Here is a 13,056-nt window from a genome sequence, read left to right as displayed (position 1 = left end):
GGACAAGAACTCATCCTTTTTATGGTTGCATAGTATTCCATGGTGTATATGTGCCACATTTTCTTAATCCAGTCCATCACGGATGGACATTTGGGTTGGTTCCAAGTCTTTGCTATTGTGAATTGTGCCGTAATAAACATACATGTGCATGTGTCTATCATAGAATGATTTATAATCCTTTGGGTATATGCCCAGTAATGGGATTGCTGGGTCAAATGGTATTTCTAGTTCTACATCCTTAAGGAATTGCCACACTGTCTTCCACAATGGTTGAACTAATTTACACTCCCACCAACAGTGTAAAAGCATTCCTATTTTTCCACAAACTCTCCAGCATCTGTTGTTTCCTGACTTTTTAAAGGTGGCAATTCTAACTGGCATGAGATGACATCTCATTGTGGTTGTGATTTGCATTTCTCTAATGACCAGTGATGATGAGCATTTTTTCATATGTCTGTTGGCTGCATAAATGTCTTCTTTTGAGAAGTGTCTGTTCATATCCTTTGCCCATTTGTTGATCAGGTTGTTTCTTTTTTTCTTGTAAATTTTTTTAAGTTCTTTGTAGATTCTGGATAGGTCTTCGTCAGATGGATAAATTGCAAAAATTTTCTCCCAATGTGTAGGTTGCCTGTTCACTCTGATGATAGTTTCTTTTGCTGTGAAGAAGCTCTTTAGTTTAATTAGATCCCATTTGTCAATTTTGGCTTTTGTTGCCATTGCTTTTAGTGTTTTAGACATGAATTCTTTCCCCATACCTATGTTCTGAATGGTATTGCCCAGGTTTTCTTCTAGAGTTTTTATGGTCCTAGGTCTTACGTTTAAGTCTTTGATCTGTCTTGAGCTGATTTTTGTATAAGGTGTAAGGAAGGGGTCCAGTTTCAGTTTTCTGCATATGGCTAGCCAGTTTTACCAACACCATTTATTAAATAGGGAATCTTTTTCCCATTGCTAGTGCATGTCAGGTTTATCAAAAATCAGATGGTTGTGGCTGCGTGGTGTTATTTCTGAGGCCTCTGTTCTGTTCCACTGGTCTATATATCTGTTTTGGTACCAGTACCATGCTGTTTTGGTTACTGTAGCCTTGTAGTATAGTTTGAAGTCAGGTAGCGTGATGCCCCCAGCTTTGTTCTTCTTGCCCAGGATTGTCGTGGATATGCAGGCTGTTTTTTGGTTCCACATGAAGTTTAAAGTAATTTTTTTCCAATTCTGTGAAGAAAGTCACTGGTAGCTTGATGGGGATAGCATTGAATCTATACATTATTTTGAGCAGTATGGCCATTTTCACAATATTGATTCTTCCTATCCATGAGCATGGAATGTTTTTCCATTTGTTTGTGCCTTCTCTTGTTTGCTTGAGCAGTGGTTTGTAGTTCTTGAAGAGGCCCTTCACATCCCTTGTAAGTTGTATTCCGAGGTATTTTATTATCTCAGTAGCAATTGTGAATGGGAGTTCACTGATGATTTGGCTCTCTGTTTGTTTGTTATTGGTGGATAGGAATGCTTGTGATTTTTGCATGTTGATTTTGTATCCTGAGACTTTGCTGAAGTTGCTTATCAGCTTAAGGAGATTTTGGGCTGAGAAGATGGAGTTTTCTAATTATACAATCATGTCATCTCCAAACAGAGACAATTTGACTTCCTATTTGAATACGCTTTATTTCTTTCTCTTGCCTGATTGCCCTGGCCAGAACTTTCAATACTACGTTGAATAGGAGTGGTGAGAGAGGGCATCCTTGTCTTGTGCCGGTTTTCAAAGGGAATGCTTCCAGTTTTTGCCCATTCAGTATGATATTCACTGTGGGTTTGCCATAAATAGCTCTTATTATTTTGAGATATGTTCCACTGATACCTAGTTTATTGAGAGTTTTTAGCATGAAGGGGTGTTATATGTTATCAAAGGCCTTTTCTGTGTCTATTGAGATAATCATGCGGCTTTTGTCATTGGTTCTGTTTGTGTGATGGATTGCATGTATTGATTTGCGTATGTTGAACCAGCCTTGCATCCCAGGTATGAAGCCAACTTCGTACCTGGTGGTAAGCTTTTTGATGTGCTGCTGGATTCCATTTGCTAGTATTTTATTGAGGATTTTCACATCAATGTTCTTCAGGGATATTGGCTTGAATTTTTTTGTTGTTGTAGTGTTTCTGCCAGGTTTTGGTATCAGGATGATGCTGGCCTCATAAAATGAGTTAGGGAGGATTCCCTCTTTTCCTGTTGTTTGGAATAGTTTCAGAAGGAATGGTACCAGCTCTTCTTTGTACCTCTGGTAGAATACAGCTGTGAATCCATCTGGTCCTGGGCTTTATTGGCTGGTAGACTATTGATTACTGCCTCAATTTCAGAACTTGTTATTGTTTTATTCGGGGATTTGACTTCTTCCTGGCTTAGACTTGGGAGGGTGTATGTGTCCAGGAATTTATCCATTTCTTCTAGATTTTCTAGTTTATTTGCGTAGAGGTGTTTATAGTATCCTCTGATGGTAGTTTGTATTTCTGTGGGATTGGTGGTGATATCCCCTTTATTTTTTATTTTTAAAAAATAAAAAATCATTTTTATTGCATTTATTTGATTCTTCTCTCTTTTCTTCTTTATTAGTCTGGCTAGCGGTCTATCTATTTTGTTGAGTTTTTCAATAAACCAGCTCCTGGTTTCATTGATTTTTTTGAAGGGTTTTTCGTGTCTCTATCTCCTTCAGTTCTGCTCTGATCTTAGTTATTTCATGTCTTTTGCTAGCTTTTGAATTTGTTTGCTGTTTCTTCTCTAGTTCTTTTAATTGTGATGTTAGGGTATCAATTTTAGATCTTTCCTGCTTTCTCTTGTGGGCATTTAGTGCTATAAATTTCCCTCCAAACACTGTTTTAAATGGAAAGAAGACACTCCTTAAGTGACTTGGTGGGAGCTTTTATTTGATCAATTTCTCTCTGATAAATTATACTTGTAGTCATATCTGGTCATGGATAAACTTTATTTCGTTTTTGACTGTTAGCTATGTTGAATCCAAATTGCATGCCAAACCATAACATTTAGGAAAACATCACATCTCTAGAGCTATAATTGATTTGTGCTAATGATATGTTAGTAGAAAAGAATGACAGTTTGATTTCTTTCGTTCAAAGGAAAATCTCTACAGTAAGGAAGAAAGTATCGTGGCTAAAAGTCACTTTTAGTTAATCTCAGGTTTTATCAAAATATTTACAGAACACAGTAAATAAAGACAGACTACAGTCTTTGTCACCTGCTAGTCATTCATTATATTTCATGATGACAGTATTATCTTTGGAATCACAAAAATATGATGTAAAAGAAAATTGTTCTAGAGTAGAGTGAATGCTTAAAAATATAAAATATATCCAGTAAATGAATTACAGTTAGGAATGTTGACATGATTAAGAATGCTTGCATTACTGGTAGTGACCTCTGCCCTATTATAACTTTATAGCTAAAGAAGTTTAAGATCTTTCACAGTTTTTCCTTCAGTAATCCTTTTTCCAAACTGAATTTCGAGTGCCTAGTAACTTGTGATTTTTCTAGGAAAAACCCATGGTCTTTACCTGTTTGTTCTATAGATAACATTCTATAACTTGTTTTTTTCACTTAACAAAAAATAATAGATATATGATATCATTTATATAACAGATATAAGGCATACTATACATTATATATAATATAAATGTACATATAAATAAATAAAAATAAATATAAATGTCTGGAAGTGTTCATATCTTAAATTTTTTCTGGCAGGGATGGGGAGAAGAGGGTTGTATAATCTTCAAATTTTTACTGAATATGTTCCTTTGCCATTATTTTCTGTTACAATAAGAATACATTTTATTGTAAAATAAGTAAAAGCAAATTAATTAAAAATGGTATGTGATGATAAAAACAGTAGTTCTTAGAAATATTATCAATATTGGAATCAAAACACATAAGACTATTAAACGTGTATTTAAAAAACTGCACATTATATCCAGAAAATTGAATCTAACTGGTTATCATGCAAATGAAGAAGCTAATCAGTTCAAAAATGACATAATAACTGATATTGCCTTCCTGTTCTTATTTCTTATTCATGGAAAACGAGGACAAGATATGAAGGGTTTAGGGATCTAGGTCATTGGCCCAGGATTTGGCATTAATTCTTCTCATAAAAGCACAGGGAACGATCAATCAATGTTGACAGCTCTAATGCCATCGTCGGAGCAGAAGATGAGCCAAAGGAAATTATGAGTTTCTTATAAATGTATCTTAAGTATCTGGAAATCATACTTTGTATCTTATGGCTTGAATAGAATAGGTTTGCTTTTAACGATTTGTACAGTGAGAAGATTAAAATTTCTACCAACATATCCAAAGCACTGATACATATATTAAACTATTTGCAACAAAAATACCTACACCTTTTGGAATTTGAATAGAAATATCCCATTTAAACAACCTCTGGGATGTTATTATGCATAAATATTATTTTCTTAATATGCCCAAAATCTCTCTGATTATAGTTGGTTTGCTTTTTTATATTCCACTTGAAAGTTTTGAATTGACAAGAGGGATGTTTCTGTGAACTACAGATTTTAGGGGAAAAAAGACTAAAGTTTCTTGTATCACTATTTGGCATTTAGCATTTTTCAACCAGTAAATTGTCTTTAACCAAAAAATTTGTCTCAGAGAATGGAAAAAGGAATGTGGTGACAAGAAAAGAAATAATGCAAAAAATGAACAGTTATGAAACAGTATATAGATAAAAAAATCAAAGGTGAGTTATCCCAAACTGTGAACTATTTATCTTAATCATGCAGCCTTTTCATCTCTGAAAGAATCTATTAATGTCATATTCAAGTGCTTAATGTTCACTAGCAGTTGATAATTATGATGACCATCCCTGTCACTACAAGATCCTTAAGTGCCTTTTGATGAGCAAAGAAAAATAAAATCATATTCAAGTACCAATTGTTGGAATTCGTACTTTAAATACAACCTTAGAAATGGCCTTAGGTTAAGGCTAATTGTGTATAACTTGCTCAAATTTCTAAAGAGTATATTTTCTGACAATGCTTCCATATGGAAAGTTTACCGCAGATAGTAGTTTCTTCATATTTGCATCCTGACCTAATTTTTGGTCATTAGGTTACTTTTTATAGGTATCAGTATTTTCCAAGTCCTAGAGAAAAATGAGGGTTTTAATTTTCTCTTATAACCTAGCTACCAGATGCTATGTGGCAAAGACAGTCTTAGGATGAAATTGTCCAGACAAACAAATATGTATTAGCCATCAAATGTACACATGTGCTCATAAGTATGTGTACACATGCACAAGCATGCATTCACACACACACAAACACACACATCACAGAATTATACCCTGTATTCTGTCAGCTTGATGGAGTCCCAGCTGTTAAACCTTTGAGGCATTGTGACAGAAATCTGCAAGAAAGCTTCACTAGAGGCAGATGAGATAATATTCTAGCTGCAGGATTCAGCTACATTTTCAACTGGAGTCATAGGAAAAAATACTCATTGCAAAAACGAATGAAATCCTAAGCCTGGAGTGCAATGAAATTGTGTTTAGGCTGTGGGGCTCCCTTGATTTTTTAATATCCTATTCACTCAAGGATGCTTGTGTCTGAGCAAACATTTCTAGCAGATCCACCAATATATACAACACTGCTTGTTTTTTTTTTTTTTTTAGTGGAACATTCTGCTAACATCGACTATAGTGATTAAGCCATACTTACACACTTAACATACTTTACAAAATAAAGATACCTGAAGTACAGGTAGTAACCAGTGCTGCTACATTTGACTAGAGATTTAGAAGAGTTTTGATTAAGACCTTTTGAATACTGACTGACTATACTTACGGGGTACATTAAAATTCAGTAGCCTCTACATTATCACACAGCCTATGCTAAAGTATTTTTTTTCTTTTTTAAATTTGTTTATTATTATTATACTTTAAGTTTTAGGGTACATGTGCACAAAGTAGATTTCAGAAAAGTTAATGATTTGTTTTTGTTGACACTTTTAAGAACCACTAAAATCTATGAATATGGCTAGCCTTAAGTAGACACTGTAAAATGAATGAGATTGAGAGATATTCATTTAAAGTTCTATTAGCCTTTACGGAATTATTGTGACAAGCCCAGCAATGTTTAGCTCAGTGTTTTACATTCAAATCCATATTTACTTTAATGAGTATTTCAGAAAATTTAATTTCTGAGTTGTCTTTGGATTAATGAGAAAATAAAAGGAATTCAGAATTTTATCAACCGTCTATATCTATGCAGATTATATTCTTTTGTGGACATATGTATGAAATTCATTCATTCATTGAGAAAGACTTATTATGTGTATTTCCGATATTCTGGGCAAGCACAAAAATAATGAATAGGATCTGGCAACTGCCTCATAAAATGTACAATCTCCTACAAATATGTGGACAAGGCAGGTACAAAAAAATTGTAAGCCCTTGTTTATTTTAGTCTTATAAGTAATGTGCTCACTACTGATATCCACCTGAACAATTTGATTAACACAGAAAACTGGAGAAGTAGATTAAAACCATCCAAAACATTGGGAGATATAGATAGACAGATGATAGATAGATAGATAGATAAATAATCATATAAACATAGATAATCATGTAAACATACGGAGATAGATAATATATATAGATAATATCTATATTATAGAACATATATATGTTATAATAGTATACAATAATATCTATATTATATAATATATATAATAGAATAATAAACACCATTATCACGTGAGCTAAGACAGGAAGGAGGTGCATTTGTTTGCCTCTCCAGGCCTTGATTTGGCTCAGATAGAACTCCAGTTCCTTGCACTCTAGCACATAGCCATCTGCTTAGCCACGCTGGCTCCATCCTTATGCAATGCACGACAGAAGCTTGCCCTGCTGGAACTGCTCCTCCAGAAGACTGCTGTTTTGGGCATTCATTTTCCTTTCATTATATTTTTTTCTGAATTTGTTTTGGATCATTTTTTGTTTAAAATCTCTTCCTCCTCAGGAGTCCGCTGGGCCCCCTTCTTGTGGCCCCGGACAGTGCACGGTGGAACTTGTACTGCTGTTGCTAACGTGCGCTGCCAACCAGCAGCAAGCAATTCCTCACCAGGGTCTTGGTGCGGACCGGCTCGCTGTGGGTCACATTGCAGACAAGATCAGTAATCCTTGTTTTGCGAGTGCAACACCCCCAGCCACAGAAGTTCCCGTGTCCAGCCTCAGAGCACAATATTTTTCATTACCTCCCCACACACAAACTGCGTGGATGTGGCGAGGGCCAATCTTAGTCTTGGCAGTGGGCATCCCAGCTCAGACTTCTGCTTCTTGTGGCAGTTCTTTCTCTTGCCCCTGTCTTCTGGTACTTGTGCCAGTTGTCGTGAGAGATGCCCATTGCTGGGCGCTGGTTGGAAAGAAAAACTTAAGTATATATTTTCTTTTTCTCTCCTTCCTTCCTTCCTTCCTTTTCTTTCTTTCTTTCTTTCTTTCTTTCTTTCTTTCTTTCTTTCTTTTCTCTTTCCTTTTTTCCCTCCCTTCCTCCCTCCCTCCCTCCTTCCCTCCCTTTCTTTCTTTCTCTCTTTCTTTCTTTCTCTCTTTCTTTCTTTTCTTTCTCTTTCCTCTTTTCCCTCCCTTCCTCCCTCCCTCCCTCCTTTCCTCCCTCCCTCTCTTTCTTTCTTTCTTTTCTTTCTCTTTCCTTTTTTCTCTGCCTTCCTCCCTCCCTCCGTCCCTTCCTTCCTTCCTTCCTCCTTCCTCCCTTGCTTTCTTTCTCTCTCTCTCTTCCTTCCTTCTTTCCTTCCCTCCTTCCTTCCTCCCTCCCTCCCTGCCTCTCTTTCTCTCTTTTTTTCTCTTTCTCTTTCTTTCTTCCTTTCTTTCTTATTCCTTCTTTCTCTCTCTCTTTCTTTCTTCCTTTCTTTCTTTCTCTCTTTCCCCTTCCTTCCTTCCTTCTTTTCTTCCTTCCTTCCTTTTTTTGAAATGGTCTCACTCTGTTGCCCAGGCAGAATCATAGCTCACTCTAGTCTGAAACTCTGGGGCTCAAGCAATCCTCCGACCTTGGCCTCCTGAGTAGCTGGGAGTATAGGCACATACCCTATGCCTTGCTAATTAAAAAAAAAGAAAATCTTTGTAGAGATGGGGTCTCACTATGTTGCCCAAACTGGTCTTGAACTCCTGGCCTTAAGTGATCCTCCAGCCTCAGTTTCTCAAAGTTCTAGGAATACAAGCATGAGGCACTGCACTTGATCCTATTTTTTTCTAATTAGTTTTCTACTTCTAAATGTAACTGTAAGTTGTAATCAAACATTATATATATTATGCTTTAAAAAATTCCGAACTTATTGTTATGGTTAAATTTTTATCATTAGTTTCCAGACTCAATGAGAGTCATTGTTCTATTAATGGAAAATAAGGGACAGACCTTTCACCTGGAAGTGCCTCATTTCTTTTTTGAAAATTCCTGCCATGGTACTGATCAGTGTTGATATATATGTGAAAAAAATAAAGAGGAGACAAATAGAGGGGACAGTATTTAATAACAGGAGAATAGTAGAGAAGGAGAAAAGAAAGTTTTAAAAATGAGCATTCACGGGTTGGGCACAGTGGCTAGCACTTTGGGAAGTCGAGGTGGGAGGATCATTTAAGGCCAGGAGTTTGAGAACGGCCTGGACAACATAGTGAGACCCCTATCTCTATAATTTTTTTTAATTAGCTGCATGTGGTGGCGGATGCCTAAAGTATCCCAGCTACTAGAGGGGCTGAGGCAGGATGCTCACTTGAGCCAAGAGTTTAAGACTGAGTGATTGCACCACTGTTGTTATCAGTCTTCTGTGATTTTAGGTGTCCAAGGTGGGAGTGAGTGATGAAAATCTGAAAAAGAGTTAAGAGGATGTTCTCTTTAATTTACAAATATATTTTTGAAGTTGATTTTTTGTTGTAGCTTAGAAATCTGTCATATATTATTATTGCTTCCTCTCACATATTGCAGTTTTTCTTTCCAGGAAGATTTCATCTTTTAGTGCTGTTTTAGGTTCACAGCAAAATTGGGCAGAATGTGCAGAAATTTCTCTTATACTACCGGTTCTGCATATGCACAGCCTCTCCGTTATCAACACCACCAGCAATGTGCATTTGTTACAACTGATGAACCTATATTGACAGATCAATAACACCCCAAATCTATAGTTTACATTTGGGTTTCTTTTGGTGTATACATTCTATGGGTTTTGACAAAGGTATAGTGACACATATCCACAATTGTAGTATCATACAAAGTAGTTTCACTGCCGTAAAAATCCTGTCCTCCTATTCATTCCCCCTTCTCCCTTAACCCCTCACAACCACTTATCTTTTTACTTTCTCAATAGTTTTGCCTTTTCCAGAGTGTCGTGTAGTTAGAATCAAACAGTATCTGGTGTTTTCAAATTGGCCTGTTCACTTAATGTGCCCTTAGGTTTCCTTCACCTCTTCTCATGGCTGATAGCTCATTCTTTTTAGCACTGATATTCCATTGTCTGGACACAGTATAGTTTATTTATCCATTTACCTACCAAAGAATACCTTGGTGACTTTCAAATTTTGGCAAATATAAATAAAGCTGTTAAACATCCATGTACAAGATTTTGTGGACATAAGTTTTCAACTCCTTTGGGTAAAAACCAAGGAGTTCAATGGCTGGATCATGTGTGAGAGTTTGTTTAGTTTTGGGGGAAGCCATCAAACTGTACTCCATAGTGACTGCTTCAATAGTAATGCATATACTATATCCACAATTTATTGACCACACAACTTTTTTTTTTTTTTTTTTTTTTTACCCAGCATACTATAGCATCAGTATCTCTCACAGTGAGGGTTTGCACTTTTCAGGTAGGGCTGTTCTTCCTTGGGCAGGACTGTGCTGAGCACTGCAGGTTGTGTAGGATCCATGGCTCCTGCCCACTAGATGCAAATAGCATTCTGCAGTCATGTGACAACCCAAGCTGCTCCCACATAATCCAAATATCACCTGGAGGAGAGATAGCACCTTGGCTGTAATCCAAAAGGCTAGAGGAACACAAACAGGTCTTACCCTCTTATGAGCTGTCCATGTGGGATGCTCCAGGAGTGAAGCTAGTGGAATGTTTTCAGTGACTGAAAGTCCTTAAGAAATGTGAGAAGTGGTTACCTGGATTTATACATATGTAAAAGTTTACTGAGCTGTACACTTAAGTTTTGTGCATTTTAGTACATCTGAGATTTTTATTTAATTTGAAAAATAGTTCCTACATGAATTTCACAGGTATATAAGTTGTTTTCTGAGAAATATCTCAGAAAATAACTTAATGTTGGGATTATTCTCCATCCCTGTAGTCAAATGACCATGAATTTCCGTAATTTTCTTTCATAGTCTCCACTATGAAACAATTTGAAATACTATACTATTTTTTAAGAATCTTACATGTATAGGTGGGAAAACAAAAACATGTATATATATATATATGTTTTTATATAACCTATATGTATATATAGGTTATATTCAATTATATTCCAGTTGGAGTTCAACCACAGTAATTTGCTATTTAAATAAATGATATTATTAATGATATTAGTTTATCCCACATCGTTATTAACTAAAGCTGACATTTTTCCAATAAAATCAATTTGCTTATAATAACGTCGACATTTCTTTGATCTACTGTGTACAAAATACGCCAACTCTGCAGGGATGATGAGTTAACACTCTGAGCAATTCTTTTGTCTTGTCACTGCAGTATTATGAGACATGAAAGAATGTTTGAATGGATATGGCTATAATGTACAGCGTTTCCTTTGTTTTCAGAGTAAAAAGCCGTTAACAGTTATTTCAGGATTACTGTGTTTATGACACTTGTAAATTGATTTATGGTATTAGCCAGGCAGGTGATTGAACAAAAGCCTTTTAATTTTTGTGTATGTGTTTATCCTTCTCAGCTTCACAATGTTGAGTGATTCAGATCACACTTCAGGCTTATGGAAATTTGCTGGACCTCCTCCCCATAAAACCTGATTCCGAACCAGGGGAATAGTTTAACCTAGCCTGATAATCACATAAAAAGGAGTTTCATAAAGGGACACTTGAGGTCAGAGAGAAGTGAAGGTGACATCCACTCCATCATGAAAATGTCAAATGGCTTTATATAAGACATCTTGCTTGATGCAGCTCAGTAATTCTTAAGCCTTTTTATCATGGAGAGAAAAGAAAATTTAAACATTTCCGAGTTATAGCACTGTCTCAGACTATTATACAAGTCCATTGAGTTATTTTTAAAACTATAATTTGGATGCCAGTGTCATAAAATATCTCTTCCTGCTGGCTATAATAAAAGTTGTTGATCTATTTCAAGCATCCTGAGTAGAAAAATGTTGTTTAATGATTTTCATGCATGAAGTTAATTTCAACCTCTGGAACTCATAGTAGCTGAAACAACTTAATGCTGTTTCTTAGTGAAGAGGAATGTCAACATAGCATGCTTTTTTTCCTTCTTTTTTGGCTGTATACATTCCATGTTGTCAATGAAAATGGCAGATGGACTGTCACTGACATTTCTGCTTTGTGTAGTTGCTGCCATAGAAATGAAAAAAATTTTAAAATGGTGATCATAAGAGTCACCTTTCGTTCATTGAATTTGCTGTGTTATATTTTCTTCTTGGAAATTTGACCTAAAACTGTCTGTGAATAATTATTGAGAAAAAATGTCAAGGATTTTTAAAAATCACTAAAATAAAATGTGCTATGTCAAACCAGCTGCCTTTCTAAGCTGGTTTTTGTCCATTTATCACACTCATCAGATTCTATTTCCCTCTAGGATAAAGTGGAAACCTCTTTTTTTTTCAAATTCCAGTATATAAATTTGAATAATGTTATTTGCAAAAGGGAAAATCGAAGCATTTACTATTCATTAGAGCCATTAGAGAACCATAGTGCCAAAGGTTTTGTGTAAACATGACACCATTACTGTTAGGTGAAAAAAACAAGTGATTATTGGGAAATGATTATTATTCAGAATACATTAACAATAGCCTTGGATCTTTAAAGTAATTTTAAAATAATTTGTTTTAGTGTTCAATTTATAAAGATGGAATGATCTATAATTGTCCAAAGTGAAAATTTAGTCTTCACCATTTTTATGCATTGTTGCCTTTCTATGCTTTATTAATGGAATTTAGTCTCCAGTGGAAACATAATGCAAAGTTGGTGAATTGAGGATCAAAGCATTAAAGAAAAATGAAGAGGCATCATGTATACTAACAGCTACCAAGACTTAAATGATGATGTACTATAAAATGGGCTTACATTTTCTTTAGCTGGGCTATAACTTTCAAAACTCTTAAACCAAGAAAGAAAAAGCATTGAGTTACATTAGCTGCTTAAACTAAATATACAGAACATATACACTGATGTTTAAAGAAACCCCATGTTTTCTCATCTTGTTCCAACAGAAGAGGTGCACACAGTATGGTAGCTTTAAGGAAGTCTTTTTTTCTGTTTGTTTTTTATTTTTATTTTAGATGTATGGCAGCAGGCATTCTCAAGACTTTGTCTACCTTTTGCCTAAAGAATTTCCTTACTGCTGTTGAAATATTTTAGGCTGATTTCTGATTTCCAAAGACTGAATAAACATTAAAAATGTTTCTATTAGGAAAATGTTAAAATGTACCCCCAATACAGAGATTAGCATAACCCCCCCCCCATTCTTGCTCTCTCTCTCTCTCTCTCTCTCTATATATATATATATATATATATCTGCTTCAACAATATTCATTATTGCATCAATTTGTTTATTCTGTCTCTTCTACCTAAACTAGCTATTTCTACCTTGAAAACCATCCCAAAACACTGATTCAGTAAAGGAAACATTGATTATTGTTCCTAAGTCTACTGTTTTTTTGAGAGATTCTGCTGAACTTAGCCAGTCTTGAGTGATACTGACCAGCTGGTTCTAGCATCTGTGTTCAGCTGACAGGTTAGTAGGGCAGTCTCATCTAGGATGGCTGCCATTTTACATTTAGTGGCTGGCTG

At 35.5% G+C, this 13,056-nt stretch overlaps 1 protein-coding gene and 1 pseudogene across 11 annotated transcripts in view; one reads left to right on the top strand and one right to left on the bottom strand.

The window, feature by feature from the left end:
* CHL1 (cell adhesion molecule L1 like) overlaps window positions 1–13,056 on the top strand; it is a 213,735-nt gene that overhangs the window by 104,265 nt on the left and 96,414 nt on the right. The gene's annotated exons all lie outside the window — the stretch shown is intronic.
* Window positions 4,852–7,419, bottom strand: LOC129032874 (small ribosomal subunit protein eS8-like; annotated as a pseudogene).

Source organism: Pongo pygmaeus, chromosome 2 (assembly GCF_028885625.2).
Source record: "Pongo pygmaeus isolate AG05252 chromosome 2, NHGRI_mPonPyg2-v2.0_pri, whole genome shotgun sequence".
Classification (NCBI taxonomy): Eukaryota; Metazoa; Chordata; class Mammalia; order Primates; family Hominidae; genus Pongo; species Pongo pygmaeus.
Note: the sequence above shows the minus strand (reverse complement) of the source record. Positions and strands in the feature narration are given on the sequence as shown.